At 33.9% G+C, this 13141-nt stretch overlaps 1 pseudogene; it reads right to left on the bottom strand.

The window, feature by feature from the left end:
- Nucleotides 1-1958: 1958 nt before the first annotated feature.
- On the bottom strand, nt 1959-12859 carry LOC141721510 (caffeic acid 3-O-methyltransferase-like; annotated as a pseudogene).
- Between the last annotated feature and the right edge of the window lie 282 nt (nt 12860-13141).

The following is a 13141-nucleotide window of genomic DNA, read 5'->3' on the forward strand; positions in this document are numbered from 1 at the left end:
AATTATGAATATTATTTTCGGTTTAATCATATTTATCTACATAAAATTAGACATCTTATGTCTATCATTAAATTTAAGAGGTTTTCAATAACACAGGCACACAGAAAGTCTCGGTTGATTCGAAATCAGCATTTTGGCAAGGACATGTGACAATTTCTGAGCTCCCTCGCAAGCACACTCATCATCATGGTCTCCAGAAATTTTGTAGTCCGTCACCGGAAGTTGATTCTTGATCTGCTGGTTGTGGGACATCGGACGCGGTACCTGTGATGTAGTCCAATTAAAACTGTAATTTTCTTCGCTTGTCATATCATTAATAACCTTTATTAATAAGTGAAACCCCTTTTAAGTGGTACATAAATTTTGGTTTCACTAATTTTTGGTAAATTTTGATTTTACTAATTTTTGGTACCACCAACTTTTGGTTTCACTTATTCATTCATGTATGTATATCTTATAATTTTATTTTTTATGTCTTTTAACTATACTAAAACTTTTATAACCATCCTTTATTATGTATATCTTATATTTCTACGTGTCTTATGATTTTATTTTTGTTATCTTATACATGTCTTATCCTATTAAGTTTGATTTTTTTTTGTTTCATCCTTTTGAATTTAACCTCTGTATTCCTAATTTTCTTATGTATTGTTAATTCAATATATTATACGACTATAATAAAAGTAATTTTATCTTTTTAACTTTTTTGAATCATATGATTTTTTTAATATAATTATTAAAATTCCATTGTAATTATACATTTTGATTTCTAAACAGGGGCGGATGTATCCTTTCTTCAGTGGGTGGAGAGGACCCCACTCACATAAGATATAAAAAAATTTTAAATCAGAAACCCACTGCCAAAAAACCAGGAACCCACAAATATATATAAGTCTACTCCAGCCCAGCCCATTAGTTTAAGAAATAGAATAGCCCATAAGTCATAATAGCCCACTAAATCAAATTAACCTGCTGCAAGCCGAATTAGATATCAATTCTGAAAATTCTACCAAACAAAACTAAACTACGTATATTATTTTCAAAAAAAACTAAACTATGTATATATTAAAATTAAGCCAAATTATTGTATTTTTTTCTGTATAAGGAACCTACTGAAAAAAATTTCTCGATCCGCCACTGTTTCCAAACAACACCCATACCATCTTAATTCCATATATAAATATAGATACACTCCTACTTGAAAATATATTGTTTTTAGCTGTTTGGATTTAATATAATTAGTAGAATCCTGCTTTGATTATACTTCTTGATTTTTAAGTATCACCTATGTATTCTTCTTTAATTTCTATATGACTTATAATATTATATGTATTATTTTACACGTCTTTTAATTGCAATTCTTATATTGATTTCAACATAGTTGTACGATGCCCGAAAACTAGAAGTCTGAAGATACATATTCGCGTGTAATAGTGGTTAAAATACCGACGAACTTATGCGTACTAATATTTTTTTTGAACTATACAACTGTTTCTTATGCGTAATCACTGTAATTAAAATTTTGAGTTTGCTGAATACGAGTGTTCAACATGCGTATCATATAGTAAAAGAAAATTATAAGAACATGCATGCTCGACATGTTTATTCCTATATATATACAAAACATACATTTTCGTGATATATTATTCACATTCATGTTTAGCGGTTATACTGGGCAATCTTTCCCGACAGCTGGATAGTTTAGGTTGGGTTTTAAAATTAAAATTAGAAATTTTGACATTCTTATGATTTTTAAAAATTAATTAATCCGTGTTTCGCACGGGTTATCTAGTATATGTAATAGTAGTTATAGAGAAGTACTAAACATCTGGTGATTGTTTAGGCATAGTTGAACAGAAAACAACGGAATTTCTTATTTTATTGGCAAGATAAATTGATCGAAATGTTACAACTACAATATATCTCAATCGAAGAGCTCACTTTACACATAAAGCTCTTTACTTGCAAAATTCCATAATCCAAATATTAACAGCACAGCTTGTTGAAACGTTTGAATCCTGCACATTTAGCTAATGCATCAAACTCTTTTTCAGTCCTTTCTCTTACACCAGGAATATCTATCAACATATACACTACAAGAAAACAGGGTAAAACCGACCAGACATAACCGACCGACGTCGATTTGGCCACCTTTAAACCGACTGACATCAGTGGTCGGTTATATACCAACTAAACGACACCGTATCGATGACGTGGCACACATAAAACCGACCATCCACTGGTGGTCGGTTTTATTGAAAAAAAACGATATTGTTTTGCTGATGTGTCACTTTTAAAATCGACCACCTTCATGTGGTCGGTTATATACACAAATTCTGCAGGTTAAAACCGACCGTATATGGTGGTCGGTTTTGTAGAATAATAAAAAGTTAATTTAAAGTACAAAAAAAGTACCCGTTATAGAGAAAACGGTGTCATTTTATTCTTCTGCCTAAAACCGACCACTGACGGTCGGTTTTAACCTTTTTTTTAATTTTTTTGTTATATCCCTCATTTCTTGATTTTGGCCAAAAAATTTAAAAAAATAGAGGATTGAAGTGGAGGAGTTTCAGAAAATTGTAAGTTATTTCCATATTTTGTAATAATATGTGTGTGTGTGTTTATGTTGGTGGTGTATGTATTAAATGTTGTTGTATATATTTAATGTTTTTATTTTTTTATATAATGTTTGTTGTGAGAATTGAAGTTTGGTAGTAGAAAATTTGTAAGTTAGTTTCATTTATTGTAATTATAGTGTGTGTGTTTGTGTGTTTTATGAAATACATGAATAAATATGAGATTAATGATAAATTATTTGTTAAATATGTTTTTTTTAATTTTAAAAAATATTATTGTAGATGGAAACCATTGATCGAAGTTGGATTGGTAATCAATTGCAAAGCGATAAAATTTCATTGACCCCGAAATATAGAATTTGTGTAGAAATTTTTTTAAAATTTGCTAGCGAAAATGGAATGGAAGATGGTACAATGAAGTGTTCGTGTAAACGTTGTAAAAATTTGAATTGATTAAAGATTGATGATGTTATATTTCATTTGCTCACTAAAGGGATGCTTGACGATTATACCGTGTGGACGTCGCACGGTGAAAAAATAGGAAGAAAACGTAGTGGAATATCATATCACCGTTGTTGTGTTCGGGAACCTTCGAGAGTAGAAGAACCGGTAGATTTGAATGCGATGTTACATGATTTAGCCGGTGAAAATTATCAATTTTATGAAACTCCGGATACGGAAACTATGAATGTAGAAGAAGCTCCAAATGATAGTGCTAAAAAATTGTACGAGGTTATTGTTGAAAATGGAGCACCTATTTATCCCGACAATACAAAGTACACAAGATTAAGCTTTACCACCAAATTATTGGAATTCAAAAATAACTCGCATTGTAGTAATAAAGCTTTTGACAGTTTGCTTAAACTTCATACGGATGTGTTACCAAAAAAACATACATTACCCGAAAGTTATTATGCAATGAAAAAAATTATGAAGGATTTGAGGGTTGAATATGAAAAAATTGATTTATGTGAGAATGATTGTATGTTATTTTATGGAGATGACAAGGATAAAGTTGTGTGTGATATATGTGGTGAAGATCGTTATCGGGATGTTTCTAGGAAAGATGGTAAAAAATAGCAAAAAAAATCTTAAGACACTTTCCTTTGATCCCTCGATTACAACGCTTATATATGTCGGGACATACATCTGATCACATGAGATGGTACAAAAATAGAGATGTGAAAGATGGAGAAATCAATCATCCCACAGATGGAGAAGAGTGGAAAAATTTTGACCGTCGGTATCCTTCATTTGCTCAAGAGATTTGTAACATAGGGCTCGGTCTTGTGACCGGTGGTTTCAACCCTTTTGGCCCTACCGGGGAAAAACATATAGTGTGTGGCCCGTGGTGATAGTTGTCTACAATCTTCCACCATCGATGTGTATGAAAAAGCCTTATATGTTCATGACCGATATAGTTCCGGGTCCAAATAGTATTGGAAAAGATATTAACGTTTGTCTAAGGCCTCTCATCGATGAATTGAAGATATTGTGAAATACCGGGGTGAAGACATATGACCAATCTATGAAAATAAATTTTACAATGAGAGCGGCTATTATGTGGACAATTAGTGACTATCCCGCTATGCGTATGATAAGTGGGTGGTCGAGCAAAGGAAAGATGGGATGTCAAGTGTGTCTTGGAAGCGTGCAAGGGTTTCAATTAAAATATTGTGGAAAATGTAGTTTCCATGGCACGAACCGAATATTCCTTGAATCAAATGATCCACTCCGTCAAAAAAGTAATTTGTTTGATAACAAAGAAAGAAGATTGTTCCGTGGTCGTTTGTCCGGTGAGGGTGTTAAGGAATTTCTTGATGGTTTAGTTTTTCCACCACCCGGAAAGACTAATTCGAAGGCAAGGAGTGTCGGATACGGGGAAGAGCATCATTGGACTCATGTCCCAATCTTTTACGAACTCCCTTATTGGTCATCACATAGTTTATGATATTCAATTGACATCATGCATATGGAAAAAAATGTTTTTGAAAACATTTTTTTACTATTATCAATGCGGAAAAGTCAAAAGATCATAAAAAAGCAAGAGCGGATTGCAAGCATTTTGGGGTGTTACCACATTTGTGGATCGATGAGAAAGGAAAGTCACCTAAAGCACCTTATTCCCTTACTAAAAACAACGTAAATTTTTGTGTGAATGGATTAGTTCACTAAAACTTCTGGATGGTTATTCCTCAAATATATTACGTTGTTGCAATGTTGAGGAGTGTACATTTTATGGATTCAAATCGCACGATTGTCACATTTTTCTTCAAAAATTATTGCCTCTCGCTATTCATGAACTTCTACCGGTGCCTATTGCCGATGCAATCATGATAATTTCTAACTTTTTTCAAGATTTATGTTCATCCGTGGTTACAAAAACCGACTTGGAAATAATGGAAAAATCGGTTATCAAAGCGTTATGTTTGTTGGAAACGATTTTTCCTCAAAGTTGGTTTGATTCGATGGAACACTTAGTTGTACATTTAGCCGAAGAAATTAGACTTGCTGGACCTGCTTATTGGCATTGGATGTATCCGATTGAATGTTTGTTGGGCAAATTTAAACAAAAAGTCGGTAATAAAGCAAGGGTTGAGGGGTCAATTGCCGAACGATATATGGAGGAGGAGATTTTTAATATTTGTTCTTTTTATTTTGCCTCTGACACGATCCATAATAAGGTATGTCGTAACGAGGTTTTGTTTGATGTGCAAAATTCCGAGAATTTAGAAGTGTTCAAATATCAATTCAATCTCTTGGAAAGGAAGGAACTCGATACATGAGTGATGATGAACGAGATTTAGTGGAAGAATATGTTCTTTTAAACTCTCCTGAAGTTCAACCTTATCTAAGGTACCAAATCTTACTTTAAAAAATATGCGTAACAATTTTTGTTAATGACACATGCATGATCTTACTTTATATTGTAGGAAGTACCAAGATCGTGTTATGCGACAACTCCCGAAAACAACACCTCAAGATTTAGATCGTATTGTCAAAAGTCGATTTAAAACTTGGTTTAAACAAAAGGTACTTATCTATTTTTAATTTGCATGTTTTTTTTTAAAATTCTTATAATTACAACGTCTCATCGATTTGAATTATTTTTAGGTTGATAAAGATGAGGTGGAAGGACCTCGTTTTAGGGACTTACTTGAAGGGTCGCTATTAAAAGTTATGACGAAGATGAAAATGAAGGAGAAGAAGAAATAAGTGAAGGTGACAATGAGGATGATGATGATGACGAAGATGATGATGGTTTTGACGATTTTGAATAACGTCATTTGTATTTTAAAGATGATTTTTAGTAAATTTTGTAATGATTAGGATACTTTATTTATAAGTTATAGTAAATTTTTAATGGGTTTGTGAATTTTTGGTTTTAATGCTAAGTTTTTATGCGTTTACGTCCGGTTAGGGCCAAAAAAATCATAATATTTGACCGTAATATTTCCCAGAAAACCGACCGTCTCCTTGACTAAAACCGACCACCTTCTTGATAAAACCGACCGTCTCCTTAAAGGGGTGGTCGGTTTTAAGGTGGTCGGTTATAAAAATTAAATTGACTTCTGAAATAAAACCGACCACTTTGCACATTTGACCTCGGTCGGTTTTAGCAGTCTTGGTCAAAGTACATTTTTAATACTTATTTTCAACGATCGAACCATACGGATGTTAATTTCATGTCAAAATATGCTTATGCACAAAAAATTAGCACTTTTGAACGAGTACCATTACGTTTTTATAAGTAAATTAACAAATTTAATTAAAAATTAAAAAATATAAAATATAAGATGCACATGATCGAATCGTATGGATGGACTAACGCGGTGAAAACGAACAAATGTACCAAAAATTAGGCTATTTGAAAAATAGTATAATCAAAATCATATGGGATATAATTATTTCAGTAAGTATGTCAGCATTCTGTAGATAGAATAAGTTGAACATACCATTCGATACTATAAGTATAATTTTAAAATTTATTTTTAACGATCGAACCGTACGGATGTTAACTTCATGTAAATATATATTAATGCACAAAAAATTAGCACATTTGAACGATCACAAATTCATTTTTATAAGAAAATTAGCAATTTTGATTAAAAAAGTGAAATAATTAAAAAAATATAAATTCTGAAATACACATGATCGAACCGTATGGATGAACCGACGCGGTAAAAACGAGCAAATGTACCAAAAATTAAGTTATTTAAATAATAATAATCATATTTTTATAAGGATTTTTTAAAATTTAGGGGTTTGTAACCCCTAAACCCTAAACCCTAAACCCTAAAATTAAAAAAAATTAAAAAATTAAATACTATAAAACCGACCACTTTGGGTCATAACCGACCACCTAAAAAAATGCGGGGTTTTTTGGGAAAAATTAAAAAACCCCGCTTAGAGCAAAACGACACGGTTTTGCATGCTGCACAGGGTTCCAGGTTAAAACCGAGCGACCTGGTGGTCGGTTTTAAGTGCCAGATGGTCGGTTTTAAGTCTGTTATAAATAAAAAACGGTTCACTTTTCTTTTCTCTATTTCTTTCTCTATCTCTCTGTTTTCTCTCTATCTCTCTCTTACACTTAAAATTTCACTAAAATACTTCGACTCAATGGGGTATTCACGAAGGAGCCCCAAATCATCTCTCATTGCCTCCGGTTTCGCTCTCGTTATAAGATTTTCTTACGATTAAGATATTTTTTTTACTCGATTGCATATATGTGTGTATGTGTATGTATTTTTTGTGTTTATATATATAATTTGAAGTTAATTATATGTTTTTTGTGTTTGTTAAAGTATTATTCTCACATAAATTGATGTGTTTCACTTCAAATCAAACTTCATTGATTTTTCAGTTTTTATGTAAAGTTTTGCATGTTAAACATTCGTCGGTTGTGTCAATTTGTTTAATATAGGTTAAAGTCATAATTTTTGGGTGTTTCGTCGGTTTGTTTACTCTTTTTAGAAGTATAAATGTATTTTTAGGGTTAATTTTTAGGGGTTTGCTCTCGTTAACACATAAAAGTACTCGAAATGGATAATTCTCACTTAAATTGAAGTTCATATGATTTTTCAGTTTTCATGTAAAATTTTGCATGTAAAAGATTCGTCGGTTTTGTCAATTTGTTGAATATATGTAAAAGTATAAATTTTAGGGTTTTTTTCGGTTTGTTGACGTTTAGGTAGAAGTATAAATGTATTTTTAGGGTTAATTTATAGGGGTTTGCTCTTGTAAACATGATCCGTACTCGAAAATGGATAAATATTGCACTTTATATGTTAGTTTGGAACTTTAATTTATTGTATATATAGATTAAGTTGATTTAATGTTTTAATTTGCGTAATTAAATAATGCTCTAATTAGTTGTGTTTATTTTTATCGTTAATTTGTGAAATGGATACATTTATATGTATTTTATATGCATTTTATGTGATTTTAAATGCTTTTTTATGTAATGTGATTTAGTAATGCAAGTCTTTTCATCGATTTGTTTGTTTTCATATTGGCTAATATATTTTTATTATTTATTTTAGGATCTTTTTGTTTGGATATTGACATTGGTTATGATAAGTCTTGTGGTATTGGCGATGGCGAAAAAAGGAAGGGGAAAGACAAGGAGCCGGAAAAAGATAAGGGGAAGGCAAAGGCCAAGGGAAAGTCCAAAGTCGCGAGTAAGAAGGGCAAGGGTGCAAAGGGAAAAGGAGGGAATTTGCATTTGCAAGATGAGTCGACGGATTCGGATTCGGACCGAATGATCCGACTCGGCACATGACAAATGCGGAGGAGCGAGAATGGCGAGGAAGGCGACCTCGATCACATTCGAGTGGCATATATGGAGAAAAACCGCCATTGAAGCCATATCGCATTGATATCTCCGATGGACAGTAAGTTAAAAAGTTTTTAAATTGCATTATTCCTATATGTTTATATTTTTGGTCCTGTTCAATATTGTTATGTGAATTGTTAATGTTTATTGTTTTCTTTTGTTTAAATATAGTATTGAAGATGATACGGCTAAGAAAACGCTTTTAGCTATGATTCGGGAGAAGTGGCCTCTTGGGCGTTACACTTATACCGATATCGAAGAACGTCACCCGGGTTGGTTGAATGCAAGAGTCGAGGAGTTTCAAGTAAGTTAATTTTATTTTATTTTTGTAATTGTCATTTATTTCTTGATTTTATGATGTATTTATCCTCGTTTTCTTTTTTTTTTAATTTTAGAAATATTATAGGCATCTTAAGGGGCAAAGCCGTTCAAAGGCCCAAAAAATTGTGGAAGATCACATTAAAGTGACGATAAAAAGGACTTTGAACGAACTTAAAAAGAGGGTGGAGCGAAAAGCAAGGGAGGAGGGCGTGAGCAAGTTGTCTTTGAAGCCCCCTTATTGGTCCGTTCCTTTTTGGAAGGACCTTTTGGAGTATTGGGAGAAAAATGAAAGATACTTGCACCGGTCATCGGTTGGATCCACCAACCGACAACAAGTTGAAAGATTGCATAGTGCTGGTGCAAGGTCATTCAATAAAGTTCGGGTGGTAATATTATTATATTCCATCATAAACACATACATACACGTTCAGCATATTTAATATAATCAAGTAATTATTAGGACGTGCTAATATAAGTTGTTTAATATTTTTAAAGGTAATGACGAATAAGAACAAGAAAAAGCCGACGAGACTCGAGGTGTGGGATAAATGTCATAGGAAAGTTGGATCCGATCCGGAAAATCCCGTTTACACTACACCGGCTGCCATGCGTATTGCGGTAATTTTTATGTACTTTTATGACCATTTTATGTGATTTTAAATGCATCTTTAATAAGTGAATTTATATGTATTTTCATGTGATTTTAAATGCATTTTTATGTTTTTTTATATGCATTTTTATGTGATTTTAAATGCATATTTAATAAGTGAATTTATATGTATTTTCATGTGATTTTATATGCATTTTTATGTGATTTTAAATGCATCTTTAATATGTGATTTTAAATGCATTTTTATGTAATTTTATATGCATTTTTATGTGATTTTAAATGCACCTTTAATATGTGATTTTATATGTATATTAATGTGATTTTAAATGTATTTTAATGTGATTTTAAATGCATTTTAATGTGATTTTATATGCATATTTAATATGTGATTTTATATGTATTTTAATGTGATTTTAAATGCATTTTTATGTGATTTAATATGCATTTTTATGTGATTTTAAATGAGGGTTAATATGTGATTTTATATGTATTTATGTGATTTTAAATGCATTTTTATATGTGATTTTATATGCATTTTTATGTGATTTTAAATGCATCCTTAATAGGTGATTTTATATGTATTTATGTGCTTTTAAATGCATTTTTATATATGATTTTATATGTATTTTTATTTGATTTTAAATGCATCGTTAATTGTTTTAAATGAACTTGTAGGAACGATATGCCGCCATTCTCGAGCGCATGCCCGGGGAGGTTATACAAACGGGTGATCGGGATGAGCCATGGGATTGGTGGACGGAAGCGCTGGAGGTCCCCCAAGGTACAAAGTCGAAAAAGAATTATGTAGCGGGGTTCCCCAATGCTCGGGCCACCGATCTCTTGCCTACACTTGCTACCCGGTACCGAGATTCCACACGGAATGAAGCCGGCTCATCCTCATCCGCTCCGAGACAACGTGAAGCCATCCCCGACAATGTATATCTTGTCATCGTGAGGAATGTGCTTACAGAGATCTGTGCTAATCCAAATCGGTTTGCTCGCCAACTTTCCGATGCGGAAATAGCTACATTCGCACGTACCGCTCTCGAGGCCTTGGATCCATCCTCCGATCCTATCAAAGGTTGCAATGGAATAACCTTATCGGTGGCGAGATCATGCATATCATGGGCTCCTTGATTGAAGATATCGTCCAAAATACGGAAGCTCGTGTTGCGGAGGTATAATTTTTGACCTTCTTGTTTATTTATTGTTTTCATTCACATGTAAATTTTGTTTCTTCTTTTTAACTATTTAATTAAACTTGTATCTAGGAAAACAATCGGCGTGCTATGAAAGTCGATAAGGATTACACGTCTGAGGATGAGACCTCCGATGATGAGGATTTTGATGATGGCGGCTGTGATGGCGGCGGTGATGACGGCGGTGATGGCGGCGGTAATGGCGGTCAATCGTCCGATATTGATTTATCGGATTAGTTTATATTGATCGGTTTTAAGACTATTGTAATTTGATGGTTATGGGATGTAATATAATACGTTGTGATGGTTTTAAGACTATATTGATGTAATGATACGGTTTAATCCTCCGGTTATCGAAGTTTGTGAATGTTTGCGTTGGATTTAATTACTATGGTTTAATTATGAAATTTACTAGTTTGTGTGAATGATTTTGAGTAGTATAGTTTAATGATTATCATTGTTGTTTGTTTTGGTTGTTTGGTTGTTTGGTTGTGATTGGATTGGATTTGTGTATTGATTTGGTTTGGTATCCAGGGGCTGCAGAAAAACCTGCAATTTTTTTTAAAATCAGACCTTAAAACCGACCGACAATAGGCATAACCGACCACTTTTAACCATTATAAAACCCAGAAAACCGACCGTCAGGTGACATAACCGACCACCTTCTTCATAAAACCGACCGTCTTCTTTAGAGGGTGGTCGGTTTTAGGACGGTCGGTTATGAAGTTTAAGTTAGCTTCTGAAATAAAACCGACCGATGTGCACACTTTGACCACGGTCGGTTATGAGTTCCAGTCAACATTTAGAAATAGACATAACCGACCACCTAAGGTCGGTTATGACTCAGTGACGTGGCGACACGTGTGCACACGTGTTACCACGTGTATACAGTGACCCCACATTTTAGTAAAATGCCCAGGCACTTAACCGACCACTGTGTTGGTCGGTTATGAGGCTTAAACCCGACCAAAGGTCATAACCGACCAGGCTAAAACCGACCACCCCTGTGGTCGGTTATGACCCTTTTAACTGACCGTTTTGCCTCTTAACCGACCGAGTGAGGCGTCTAACTGAAGGACAGTCTCAGTAACAAGTAAGGTTTCAGGTTGCTCCGAAAGAATGGACTCTGCAACAACTACCTTTCCCTCATCCGCAAGTGCTTGGTAACAATTTGTCAAGAATCTCAAACACTCTTCATCACTCCAATTGTGACATATCCACTGCAGAGATCACAAAGTCATGAACTAGCGGATAAATTTAAATTAGCAAAAAGGGAAAGGGTTAGTTAATTATCAGAATTTACGCAACACACACTGATATGTAAACACATTACAAACCTTTAAAAATATGGCATCTCCTTTTGGCATGCTAGTAAACATGTCCCCTCCAACATGTTCCAAACCTATACACGCACATATTACTAAATTTTGTGCAGTGAAATAAAAGAAATGTGTGGAAAGAGCTATAATTTACGGTGGTTTCTTTAGTTATATTATGCAAATTATGTACCATTACTATATATTAGATGGAGCATCTTTGACAATGTGGGGAAGATCGAAGTTGATCCCTCTAATAGTAGGGTACTTGGAGATGATTGCATGAAGGGAGGCTCTTGTACCACCACCGACATCAACTAAAGATGTAAGACCTTCGAAACCATTGTAATTTTCGAGGATCTTATTCATGATAATAGTAGAATGATCTTTCATAGCTTGGTTAAAGATCAAGTTGAATCGAGAGTCTGTGCCAGTATAATCATATATGTTCATTCCAAAGGCCTTGTTAAATAGAAGTCCGCCATGGAGAACAACATCTTTCAAATAGTACGTGTATATAAATAGACTAGTCATCATGATAAATTCACGACAATGCAAGAGTTTTTAATGTAAATATAAGAGAACAGAATACATTACCAGCTCTCCCACATAATCTTATCATTAGCCATGAGCAAAAGAGGTGCCATGGAGACACCGTCTGTATTTTTAGTCAAATATCTGCAGACTGGCATTAAGCCATAGCTCCGCACTTGGAGACCATTAGGTAGCTCAACAAGCTTACATTTGAGAACCAAGTAGCTAGCCAGGATTTTGAGTATAGGGTCAAGCATAAGCGCTGCATCAAGGTTTGATGTGGGCAGCATGGAGGCTAGCTCATTCGGAGTTATGTAGGCTCTCGGGCCAGCATTAGCAATGATATCCAAAAGGTCAAGCTCAATGGCCACTTTCAGAGTCATGGGAAGTACAGAAGCAGTTGCGAGTTGCAGTGCAAAAAAACAAGCTTCTTCTGCTTCAGATGCAGTACTCTTGATATGCGCCATTGCTTGATTTCATTGGATGAGTGTGACTATGGGACGTACTTTTATAAGATGGTTTGTTGCACACTTTCTTTCTTGGTAGGTTATTAAATTTTACTTTCTTATTAGACCAACCTTTTTTGATTACCAAAAGGTGCTTAAAGATGACTTCCGACACTCTTTCGAAATATCTGAAGTTGGTTGTGGTCGAATATTCATTACCTAGTATTGGCCAGGTGAAAAAGATTGAATAAATGATGGTAGACAAAATTTGTACTTCTTTGAAAGTATTTCTTCTTTGCATGA

This window comes from Apium graveolens, chromosome 4 (assembly GCF_009905375.1).
Source record: "Apium graveolens cultivar Ventura chromosome 4, ASM990537v1, whole genome shotgun sequence".
Lineage (NCBI taxonomy): Eukaryota > Viridiplantae > Streptophyta > Magnoliopsida > Apiales > Apiaceae > Apium > Apium graveolens.